At 35.6% G+C, this 11,986-nt stretch overlaps 2 pseudogenes; one reads left to right on the top strand and one right to left on the bottom strand.

Annotated features, from left to right (window-relative positions):
* Positions 1-7,772: 7,772 nt before the first annotated feature.
* On the top strand, positions 7,773-10,129 carry LOC124945026 (annotated as a pseudogene).
* A 54-nt stretch (positions 10,130-10,183) lies between these two features.
* On the bottom strand, positions 10,184-11,660 carry LOC124945016 (annotated as a pseudogene).
* Between the last annotated feature and the right edge of the window lie 326 nt (positions 11,661-11,986).

Raw genomic sequence — 11,986 nt, 5'->3', positions numbered from 1 at the left:
TAAGAGACCTCTCGTTCTCATTCCGAAACACTTACAAACAACTTATAATTTTTTAAACTCTCTCTCTATCTATCTCTCTTTTAGCAAGTTTGAAATATGTCTAACCGCACTCTAAGGAACTACCTATGCATCGATTTTGATTCTGTCCTCAACATGGAGGATAATGAAACAAGGGAAATACTCTTTGAATCCCTTAACGATACTGGTCTTCGCACCTCCTCGAAGAATTCGGACCTCTACTTTACCTAGAGGTGTTAGAATTTTTCGACAATGCAGCCATGCTCGGCGATGTCGTTACTTCCGTTGTGAAAAACCACATTTTCATTCTTCCCGAGAGCGGATTCGCTGGGATGTTCAATCTTCCCACTGAAGGGTTCTCCGATTTCCCATCCCGGGATGGCAGTGCAGTAGTTGACTATGCTGAAATGTTCTCCGGAACCGAAGTGTCGGTGGAGAATTACGGCCTGAAAGCTAGACTCGCCCCTCACATCCAACTCCTGCATGAGATCGTCAACCGGTCGATCATATGCCAATCCCCGAACCAAAACTACTCTAGAAGAGTTTTTGATATGATGACCTACATCGTCAGCCACACCCCCATCAACTGGGCGTCGGTCATCTACAACAACTTGAGGACCATGGTCGAGACAAAGAAAGGTTTCGGCTATGCTCCCCACAAAAGTCGGATCCTTCGTACCTACAATCCAGATCTTGGACCGGGTACCCCGGTGAACTTCTCGAATGTCCTCAACGAGGAGGTGGTGGTTGACAAACTTACTAAAATGTTCGTTATGTAACTTTTATTTCTTTTGTGTATCTCAAACCGATCTTTGTATCGGTATCAATTATGTCTTCAATCAAATGATCATTTAAATTACTATGTTCGAAAATCGGTTCAAAATCGCAAAGTTAAAATATCGGTTTAAATGTTCAACCGGTTAAAATCGCTAACCGCTTCCCTAAATCACCGGATAAATAACCGCTCTCTTAATCAACTGTTACAAAAATAACCGCATAAATAATTCCTGCTCAAACTTTTCGCTCAATGTTTGCCGCTCAAACTTGCCGCCCAAAGCCATTTTGGAGGAAAATTTCCCGCCCAATCTTGATGTGACGGTTCGCGGCGGTTGGAATTCCAACCCGCGACTATAAATATCGTCCTTAGTTATTTTATTTCATTCTTCCGCGAAATCGCTTTCTCTCTCTAGCACTCTAATCTCCTCAAAGCTCTCAATCTCTCGATCTTTCGGTCTCTCCAAATCAAGATGGGTCGCGAATCTGTACATTTTACACACATCTTTCAAGTAGATTTTGAAGAAATTCGATCCAACGGATCGACGGAGGCTAAACAAGTGGTAGATCTAATTTCTGCCTCCGGTCTTGAACACTTTCTGAGCGGACCATTCATCCTATATCAAGACGCGGTCATAGAATTCTTCCAAACCGCCGTACACAACGAAGGAGATATAAATGCAACAATAGGCAGAAAACCGTTTCGAATCACAATGGAGTCGGTTGCTGAGGTTCTCCATTTACCAATAGAGGGGAAGGACTTCTCGGTTGTTTCAGATGAGGATACATTCCCAATGGTGTGCCGCGATGTCTCGGATACCGAGGTACCGATAGCAGTGTCCGGTAAGAAAACTTCTCTCAAACCGGAATATAGGCCACTTTGCGAGATTCTCACAAAGTCAGTTCAAGGAAGGGGAGGCAACTATGATAGCCTCACACGCTCTAAGATTGAGATGATAGCCGGTTTGGTCAACGACATTAAAATCAACTAGGCAAAGGTAATCTTCTCTAACCTATGTGAGATGGTGGATCCATCTTCAAGGCGGTCGTGGGGATACGCCGTTCCACTTGGAAAGATAATGCGCAACTTCAATGCCGAAACCGGCCCCGGCGTCTACACTCCCCCAGCAAAATCATAAAATCCCATCACTTTCTGAAACCGGAGGACAAACCGGGCAGGACAAAGGTCTCCGCCAACAAACAATCAAACCCCCGAAGGAAACAGCAACCTAGAAAGAAGGCTCCGGCGGGTGAACAGTCCGGAAGCAAAGCGGTTCCGCGACAGTCCGGGTCGGCCAATCTTCAGGCCGACACCCCTAATCCGGAAAACTCGGCATCAAGTTCTAGTCGGACTCTCTCCCACAACACCGAGGAGGATCGGTCTCACAAAGGGAAGGGTAAGGTAGTCGAAGGACAATCGGCCAGAAATGACGATATTGAAACCGGTTCGGGTAGGCAACCGGAAAGAAATGAAATCGCGGATGAAAACGTTCGGCAACTGGGAGAGGATCTCGTCTCCCAAATATTGGATCAACTTTACGTTCAGGCTCACGCTGCAAACGATGTTTATTTTTAATGGGCTCTGAATCGGCAGGAAATCTTCTATGCCAACATGTTGCCGAAACTTCCCGCTGACCGAAGGTACGAAAAGATGATCGAAATGGAAATGTTGGTGCTCAAACTCACTAAAGCTAAGAGCGTAGTGGCCGCTCTTCGAAGAGGAAAGATGGTCGAACCGCATGCACGGTTGATGGAACTCACCGATCACCTTCATCATCTTCGTGAAAAGTATGCCCCTGGGACGGAGATATCCCAGTTCGAGGCCCTCGTGCTGGAAATGCTAACAGCTAAGGAACGGGAACTGACCGATCAGTTGGCACAGTTAGAATCGGAACCCGCTCACCAAGAAGCGTCGCTCTTTTCCATATCTCATCATGAGGATGATGGCGGTCCGAATCCGAACGAGGTCGAGGATATCTCCCCTCCACCGGAACCCACGATCAACAACACTGAAATCGAAACGGGCATTCCGATCACCGATCAGCACGGATCTTCGCAAACCGACAACGCCTCGGTGCCGGCTATAATAGAGGATAGGGTCAAGGACATAATCGAGGAATTTGTCAACGAAGCCATCACGGCCAAATGAACTTTTAATGAAACCGGCCTATATTTTAACTCTTACATGGTTTTGAATATTTTAAATAAAATAATCAAAAAGTGAGAAATTGATAGATAAAATCAGACCGGTTAAATAGAACTTAACAAACAAACTTCCAGTGCAGGAACGGTTAAGAACCAGGATCGGTCAAAGAATACAACCGGTCAAGCAACCTAACCGGCCGAGAATCTAACCAATCAGGAAAACAAGACCGGTTAGAAGACAAGGCAAAAGATGTAACCAAAACCGGAAGTCATCCGGTTAACCTGAAGTCATCCGGTCAACCTAAACAATCGGTAAACATTCTAAACCGAAATGCATCAATCTAGAAAACCGATGAAGAAGCTACTTAGAAAAAGAAGCCAAGAACATCAAACTAAGTACAATCTAAAAATCGGTGCAAACAGATACTTCGAGTATCTGAGGAAGATGATACCAAAGGAACAGACTATAACATTGCCATATCCATACAAGTCTGAGGATACTCTGTAGGCTGTAGAAAATCGCCTAAAGAAGATCTTTCCTATTCCGGGATAAGTCAGAGGCACAACATTCCAGGTGCAGGCAACTGTCAAACCGACAGTTGCTACATTATGTAAAAGACAAAACTAGCCGGTTTGACCTACGCACTAGAAGCCTAAACAGCCAGATCTGAATCACTGAACCTCTGCTCAACCAATCAGATTCAAGGAGAAGAAATGTGACCGTTGACACATTTCACCTATAAAAGAAGGAGCTGAAGAGGAGTAATGTAGTTCTAGCAGAAACCAGTCCTACCAGCTACAAGCTCTAAGAATTATTAATTACAAGCTTATCTCTCTACAAGATTCAAGGTTTTAAGTGTGCATTTGAAGTAAGATTACAATTTCGGTGAAAATTGTACGAGTGTTTATCGAGCAGAAAATAAGTCTCGATCGGATTGTGTTTGTGTATTCCTTAGTGAATATCCTTCTCGCGGTTTCGAGAAGAAGGGGTGACGTAGGAGTTTTATCTCCGAACATCCATAAAAACCTGTCTTGTTCTTTACTCTATGTCGACTTTACATTCTAACCGATCTATACTAACCGACTCATACCGCCCTAACCGATTCAACATCACTTAAATTGATTTACTGAATCTCAAACCGACCCACTAAACTCCAAACCGACTTTACTCAGATCCGGTCTTATTCATCCCGTGTGCGTGTTGCTTCAGTCTGAAACAAACCACTTCTGCACTTGAACTCAGTTCAAGGATTTGTGACAGTCTGTGTAGTATTGAAGCCCGGTGTTAATCTCTAACCGGATTAAACACCAACCGTTGAGTGAAAGTACTAATCGGTCAGACCCCGGTCCGCCAGCCGCGACCTAGATCCTAACAGACAATCCTTGATAAAATGACCAGACTGATCATGACAATTATAACACTTTTTAGCACTAGACTTAGACTTAGATCTGCTTTTACTAGCAGGATGAGATTTCTTACCAGAACTCTCATTATTGACATTCTTTTGGGCACTCGACCTACCCTGAGATCTACCCCTCAAATGCATGACTTCCCCACCAGATTGTTTATCCCTCTCAGAGTGTCTTAAATCTAACTCCTTACTCTTAAGATCATTGACAACAATATCAAGAGTGACACTATCTCTACCATACTTAATGTCAGACTTCACATCATTAAAAGAATCAAGAATAACATTCAACAAGACAATGGGGGCATACTCATCAATGTTCTTATTACCACACAACTTAATATCAGAAATAAGTTTAGTGAAAATATCCAGATTATCTTCAATTTCCTTGGACATATCCAATCTAAATTTGAAAAATTTTCAAGTAAGAACATTTTATTAGACAGAGAAGTTTCAGTATAAAGTTTAGACAATTTATCCTACAAAGTTTTTGCACACTCTAAATTACCAATTTTTCTCATCACAGAATCAGATAAATTCAAGTATATAGAGGCACAAGCATTTTCATTCATTTCACTATTTTTCTCAACGGTATTAGTAACCGCATAAACCTGACTAGCAGCTTTAAAACATTTTTTCTGAATCAAAACACATTTCATTTTTTGTTTCCAAATGCTAAAATCAGTTTTTCCGTCAAACAGAACCATACATATTTGATTAACACCAGACATTCTATCAAACAAATTAAAAGCAATCAACAATCAATTGACATAAATTAATAGGAGGGTTCAAGCTATGATACCTTGCGAAACTCAAAGAAACTTTCGACTTACCCACCCCGCTCGGGGATTTGCTGCTTCGTCTTCTCAGTAGTGGCATGACAGCGGCACGAAGACAACTTTGATTCTCAACAGTCGCGACAAATACTACACCGACAATGGTTGAACAGGACAACAACGATTTCTTCTCTAGAGGCGGCAACGACTTTCTTCTTCCTCCAGTAGAAACAAAAGCAGAGAATAAAAGCAAGAGGATTAAAGATGAAACAGATGACTGATCTACGCTTATTGGTGAAGATAACTTATATCCTTCAACCCAATCTCAAACTTCAATTACAAACCCTAAACCCTAACTCTGATACCACTATTGAGTGTGAATGCGATTGGAGTTTGGTTCAGTCCTCTTGTTTATCAATTCTGTTGCACCACTATCTCACACAAAGTAGGAAACCCTCTCACTATCATCCAAACACCATAAATGAATTTGACTTGTGCCTCCCACCAAGAGAGTAATATTTATTTATATTATTAGGTCTAGTCCAATAAACGGGTTACTAGAGATTGGACCATAATATTGAGCCAACAAATACCCAACACTTAGACAATTGATGGTCTAAGCTAACATTGCTTCGTCTTTTTTTAATCTACACACCCTGTCCTTTGACACGACAAGTCCCTAATTTTATATTTGATAGAGCCAAAACTCACATTTGGAGAATTTGGCATATAATTGATATTTTTCTAAAGTGCGTAGTATTATCCTTAGATGACTTTAATGTGTCTCTTTTGACATAGAATATACAAGTATGTCAACAATAAATACTATCACAAATTTATCAATAATTTGTTTTAATACTCGATTTTGAGGTCCATAAACACAACAAGAACATTAGTTAATCCAAGAGGCATTACCATATATCTTGTTCGAAAAGTTATCTTTGTAATATTTTTTTCCTATATCTTCAAATAATAGTAGCCTGATTGTATGTCAATCTTGTTAAACAAAAATGATCCTTTAATTGGTCGAACAAATTATCAATCATTGGCAAATAATATCAATTTGACACATCTTTCTTTTCTACAAATAAGAGTACTAGAGATTTTTAAGGTAACACAATTTGTCGAAATGTGTAATCGAATAATTAAATATATTTTTTAAGACTGCATGGTTCGTCAATGAGTAAATGCCTAAAATCATACAAAAACATGAAATTGAGAAAATACTTTTATTAAATTTTAAAATATATTTAATTAGTCAAATTAAGTTTTAAAGTGATTTAGAAATTGATTTGAAGCTTATTTATTATTATAAAAGATACACTAAAAATAATAATTATATCATTTTTATTGTAAAATAAATTAAAAAAACAAATAAATGTAAAAAAAATTTAATAAAAAAATTTAAATAAAAAAATATGAAAATATACCTAGTTAAATATGTTAAATTTTACATTATGCAGGAATTAATGTATTGAAGACTTATTTATTATTATAAGAATAATTAAGATCAAAGAATAATTTTTTTATTATCATATAATTTTTTTATTTAACTATATATACATATTAATTAAATTTTTTTTTTAATATTTTCCAAATATCTATTATAAAATTTATTATTAAAGAAAACAAACTAAGACATTGTATAACAATTTTTTATATTAGTACATTTATTTATTTATTTAATTATTATATTAATTTTAAATATTTTTTAATTATCTTTTATAATAATTTATTATTATAAAAAAACAAGACACGATTTTTTATTATCATATATATATTTTTAATTATATATATATTAATTTAAATTATTTTATTATATTTGTCTAATTATATATTATAATAATTTATTTATTTTAAAATAATTAATTATATTCCATTTATATATTTTTTATTTTTTAATAAATATCCATTCTTACTAAATTTAATTATTAAATAATTAAAATCATTTTAAATATAAAAAATATAAAAAAAAATAAATGAATTGATTATTTAATTTTTTTAATATTTTTATTTTTTCAAATAAGTATAATAATAAATAATATTAGACTTAGTAAAATTTTATAATTTGATTAATAATTTGATTCAAAATTTAATTTTTGAAATTTGTATTTACACTAATTAAAAAATCTGAACTGTGGTGGGTTTTAAAATAATTGTGGTTATGATTAAAAAATAAAAAGAAAATTTAAAATAAACGGATGGATAAAGATACTTTTTTATTTTATTTTTTTAAATTAAGAAGTAAAGACACATTTTTACAATTAAAAATTAAAACAAAATATTGGTGGGCTTTAGTCCACCCATCCATAGATCCGTTCTGATTATTTTTTTAAATATTTTTTTAACTAATTTAAAAATATGTGTAAACATTATATTATAATTTAACTTAATTTTTATAAATTAAATAAATTTAAAATTATTTAAATCTGAATAATATTATTTTTATTTAAAAATATTTATATATAAATAATATTTTGTTTATTCTTTTAATCTTGCCATAATTTTAGTTTAAAAATAATATAAATTTTTTTAGATAAAATTTGAATAAATAATTTTTTTTTGTTTTAAATCCATAAACTACTCATTTTTATATTAAAGTTTAATTAATATAACATAAATATTTTATTGTTTTATTAAATGAGCTATTATGGGAGGTGGACGGGAAAGGCCCGCGTATGCTAATGTTTACAAATGAGCCTTTTTGCCTTGCGAAACGTCTGAAATATTCATCGCGCCTGATTTACCGTTCATTTACGAGAAATGTCATTCACGCATTTTTATCTAAAATGCGTGAGTTGATTAAATGCGAGAAAAACCAAATGCGAGAAATATCAAATGCGAGAAATACATCAAATGCGAAAAATACACCAAATGCGAAAAATATACCAAATGCGAGAAACACACCATAACTTTATTATGTGTTAATCAACTCAGAATAAAAGAGATTTAAAAAAAAGTTGATTAACGCAGGGTCGATTCCAAAGTCCAAGCTTTGGACTTCAAGAAACTCATTCGATTAATCTAAACCAGAACTCATCCGCCTTCTTTACTTGGGAAACCACCAGCAGTAGCCATGAAGCCCTTCCACATAGAAGGAAACACCCTTTCTCTCTCCCTTTATACGAACGTCGCTAACTCCAAGTACTCTCTCTATCTCTTTCTCTGGTAGTCGCAGGCGTTTCGGTTAGCTTGAATATTTAGTCTTGACAACAGGGTTCAGATTTGATTTGGCTCTTTCTTAATTTGAAGAGCGCAGATTGATTATGTACTTTGATTTGTTTAATTGTCTGGCTAATAAATATATAGAAATCTCTGTTAGGAATTTTAACTCCAAGCTTATTTGATACTGCTGCAGGAGACGATTGAAAGATAACAATGGATACCTATAATGATAATAAACATGTGTTTGAAATCTCTTTATGATATGGTTGCAGAGAACTTCTTGACTTGATGCAAGCCGGGACAACTGAACTGGAAGTGGCTTTTCTTAACGCTTCACTATCAATCCATTAATTATCTAGTTTTTGTTTCGATAGATTTCATTTTAATGCGCCCTTAACTTGTCAATGTCATCCTCCTCTTACATTTAGATCCCTAGATGTTTTCCCTGTTCTAGCGGCTGCACATAAAGCTCTGGTGGCTAAGAATAGGGAATCACTGACTACACGCACTCTTCATTCTGAGCTTGTTTATAACTACTCCGGCTCCAAGCATATAAGTCTTGTTGTGTTCTCTCTATTAGGCAGCAGGCGCAAACAAATTGTTTCTCTTTTTCCTGTTAACGATATGATTGACCGGCTCATAGTTCCAACCAACTTGATTATATAACGGAATCCTTTAAGCGATGTGGAATCTCCGAGAGTGCCACTTATGTTCTTGTGGCACGTTTTGATGCCTCCGAGGATGAGGTAGTTTGTCTTGTCTGTTTTCCTTCCCCTTACAAGAAAGGACTTAAGTTGTTGTTGTTGACATTAATTTCAGATGAAATCCATTGAAAAACTTGTCAAGGGGGAAAGAAATTGACTTAGACGGATTTCAAGCAAGAGCAAATAAAACTCAAATTCAGAAGGTATTATTTATCTATTTTGTGCGTCTGTTTCATACTTTATTAAAAAAACTCGAGGAAGAGGAGGAGGATGACTAATTGCTCTTTCTTTCTCTACACTACAAAATATCTAGACTCGAGGGGATATCCTCTGTAGTTGATGCCATTGTAAGCAGAATTGCTGCTCGCGATGCCTTGTGAACCAGGAACTCACTTATATAGAAATTTGAAGGCTCTATTCATTCAAACTTTTCTTTGAATTTTAATGCAGTGTAAGTTTTTTACTTTACAAAGGCAATGTTTGTATTAGCATATTCTGGCATTTATACAGTATTAGTACTCTTCAAAAACTTATTTTGCATAGAAAAAGATATTTAAAAAAATAATATGGTCTAAAAATCCTTCCAACTGATAAATATACAAAGATGCAGATACAACGGTAGAGTAATAATATGGAAAGAAGGCAATCAGAACGAGTGGGCTCAAGCACATGTATTCAAAGACCATAAATCATCTGTGAACTCAATTTCTTGGGCTCCTCATGAATTCAGGTTGTGTCTGGCTTGGGATCTTCGGATGGAAGCATCTCAATTTTCACTTCTAGATCCGAAGGTGGTTGAGATAATTCCATGAAAGAGCAGGCTCATCCTGTAGGAGTAACATCAGTTTCTTGGGCCCCTTCTGTTCAGAAGTTGGTGTTTGATGGATGTGATAATACTGTGAAAGTATAGAAGCTGACATCATCTAGATTATGGAAGATAGATTACTTTCCTGCCTTGAAAATGCATGATGATTGGGTTAGAGATGTTTCGTGGGCGCCTAATTTGAGGCTTGTTAAATCTACCATTGCTAGTGCTTCACAAGTTGGGAGGGTTGTGATATGGACTAGTGTGGGGAAGGAAGGTGTAAATGTAATTATAAAATCAAGTACTTCTAATTCAATACAAATAATGCCTTAAAAGACATAAGGTCTTATAATTGAAAACACAATTGAATTGTGGATAAATGCAATATTAAAGAACATATTGAAGCAATGTACATGTTTCATAATTTATCTCATTTCTCAGAACATTTTTAGCTATACACTCAAACACAGCTTCAACATTCAAGCCATCTTTTACAGAAGTCTTAAAATAAGGTATGTTACCCTTAGAAGCGCACCATGCCCTTGCTTTTTCCTCTTAAACCTGAAATTCAGAGAGCAGTATGTATACAGTGATCAGTAGCCTCAGTAGCCAAAATAAGTCAGGAAATATTTTAAGTTATTTTCTGATGTCAAAAAATGATTCAAACATACTATCCTGTTATTGCCACCATCAACATATACCTTGTTACCTAGGACCACAAATGGAAAGTTCTAAGGGTCATGTGGGCTAGCCTAAAAGATCCCAAAAAATGAACAAAATAGTTAGTTCAGTAAATTTATGAATTTTTTTTAACCAAAATAGTTAGTACCTGAAACAAAATATTTTCCCTCCAGTTGTTAAGATTCTCAAACGACTTCATCACATTAACATCATAGACGAGAACACAACAATCAACCCCTCGATAAAAAGCCACGCCAACCTTTCTTGTCCTGTTGTGTTCCATATCTGCAAGGATTGATTACTATACTATGAATATTGAGAAATTATAAGTATAACAACTTGTGTAATGAAAATTGGAGTAGAAGTGAGATATTTAGTCCATCACCAAACTGACATTTCCATGTTCAACTTATTAAAGAATGAAAAATGAATATAAATTATCATCTATCCATTATATCAAGTATATAGGACCATATTGGCATATTCAACATAAACATTTTGTTCATTGCAAATCATCAGGTGTTTGAATCCCATTGTTAAACCCTAAAGAAAATGGCACGAAATTTAACCTCATTATCCTTTTGTGGCCACCAAATACATTCTTTTAATATGTTTAAGGATCTTGAAAAAAAGAATCTAGTGCTGACATTACATGCCAATTAAATAATCCAATCAAAATCTAATAGTGAAGAAAGCTGACCTGCAAAGTGAAGGCTTTGTCTTCAAATTTCAAACTGCTGAGCTTATTTAGTAAGGAAATCAGCTCCAATGGTAGCCTTATACTGATTGTTAAACTTACGATTCACATACCTTCAGAGTCGAAGAAATAAATAAAACACTGGACAAAGAAATACATCCAAGAACTTCAACAAAAGAAATCATCATCAGAATGTAGGGCTCCACATGATTCTTATTGATTTATCAATGACGTTTTCCCGACCTACTAGAAGAAGATGAAAGATATATCCATATCAGTAAATCTAAACCTTGAACCTTAATATACAAACGAAATCAAAAGTTTAAATTCTACATACGGACATGTTTTGACCAAATTCAGAAAGTAAATATTTCAGATCTACGAGCAGCCAACATGATATCTCAAGTAAATGATTCGAATGGTTAAAATTGTAGGTGTTTTTAGGTCTTACCCGCTGTCGCCGAGAATTATAACCTTGAGAAGCATACGCCACTACCAGCCCTACTGATTTCTGCATCTTGTTTGAAACCACCATTCCTACCACAGGTTTCATTTCTCTCTTTCTATTCCTTGTAGAATCGCAGTCGTAGAGATTCTTCAATCGTCTTCTTTCATAGCCTATTGTAGGTCGATATGAAACCCTAGCTGCAAGTCGTTTTCATATATTTTACAAATTTTCGAATCTCAATATATACTCAGATGTAAGAGCATTACACGAAGTGCGGGAAATTTTTTTATTAACGCAGAATAAAGTTATGGTGTGTTTCTCGCATTTGGTATATTTCTCGCATTTGGTGTATTTCTCGCATTTG

Source organism: Impatiens glandulifera, chromosome 1, assembly GCF_907164915.1.
Source record: "Impatiens glandulifera chromosome 1, dImpGla2.1, whole genome shotgun sequence".
Classification (NCBI taxonomy): Eukaryota; Viridiplantae; Streptophyta; class Magnoliopsida; order Ericales; family Balsaminaceae; genus Impatiens; species Impatiens glandulifera.
The sequence above is the reverse complement of the archived record's forward strand: the minus strand, read 5'-3'. Positions and strand labels throughout refer to the sequence as shown.